Genomic DNA, 1,469 nt, shown 5'->3' with positions numbered 1-1,469 from the left:
GCGATCTTCACCATAACCTCTTGTTCTTATATATGACGACCCATTTGCCGTGTCCCTCTGTTGCGTGTCCTTGTGCAAATCGGATCGGACACGATAAGTGCGGACGTCATCTTAGTGTATTTAATGAAAATTTTAATACTTTTTTAGTAATATTTCAAGAAAAGCGCTTTTTTGGTATTGATATATCAAAATAGTTTCTTATTGATTAATAAATTAAAATTTTTGTACCAACAGGGGCTCCGCTTATTTGGTAGGAGCAGTTAGTGCATGTCACCTTGTGTGGGAGACATTGCAAGTTCAAAACCTGGTGGGGTATGCCTTTGTTTCCTATTTTATGAAAATAATTCAAACTTGTGAGTCCAACATGCAACCTATGTCAATGTATCCACGTAGAGAGCCTTTACTGAATATAACCTAGGGTGGTTTGGTAACGTCTCATGAGATTCAAATTCTCATACAAATGAGTGAATCTCATTTAAGGTTCAGATTCAGATGAAAATGAGTAGTACTGATCCGAGGTATATTAAGAATTAGTTATCAATGGGGTTGTATGTAAAACCACAATTTCAGAATCCCAGTCGTATGATTGAATAATAACTGGTGGGGTCTACCTAAGCTTGCTTTTCAAGAAAAAAACTGAAATTGATTATTAATTGGATTTGTCTTGCTTTGTCGAATCAAACTAATCGTGTCTAGATTCTTCTTGTAACATATTCAAACCCAACCCATTGGCATCTCCATCAAAACCTTTGTGTTTCCTAAACCCCACCAAACAAATAGTAGTTAGGTTTGAATTGTGTTGGATTTAGAAAATGAAAAATGATGGTATTGTTATAAAAAAGTGACACATCTTCCAAAAATCCCCCAAAATTTATGAAATCCACCCTGTGTTCATAATCACAAATGCTTGACATTTCGGGACCCTTTAGCCTTTGCATGAGCGAACCTCCTGAGGTTTGCACGATATATCAGTACACTGTTCGGATCTTATAACCGCTCAATAAAAAGTAGATTTGCATGATGATGTCACAGAGCTCACCAATTTCACATAACCAAATTTACAAACATAGTTGTTTTCATTCCAACAAAGAAGATTCTCACATTAAACACGTGCATCTAGTTTTTTTTGCAACCCCCATGCAAACCTCTTGTTAGTGAAAACCTGGGGACCATCACAAATATCATATAATATCCGCATATATGGCAGGACATTCACGAGATAGCATGTGAATTTTCTTAAAGTAAATGATCATCATGAAGGTCCGCAAATGTGTGGTGACATTCGCATATACGTGATGTGAATGTCACTGACGTTAGTAATGTTTGCACTATGATACAATTGTTGTAAATACGACACTACCTTTACAAATTATGTACGACGTTTGTGTATAATTCTTGTGAATCTCTTTGGATGAAATTCTCTTTAATGAAAAGAGTTTCGTAAATGTTTGTCGACTTACTAAATGTTT

The sequence above is a fragment of the Nuphar pumila genome, chromosome 15, assembly GCF_984573655.1.
Source record: "Nuphar pumila chromosome 15, dmNupPumi1.hap1.1, whole genome shotgun sequence".
Taxonomy (NCBI): Eukaryota; Viridiplantae; Streptophyta; class Magnoliopsida; order Nymphaeales; family Nymphaeaceae; genus Nuphar; species Nuphar pumila.
The sequence above is the reverse complement of the archived record's forward strand: the minus strand, read 5'-3'. Positions refer to the sequence as shown.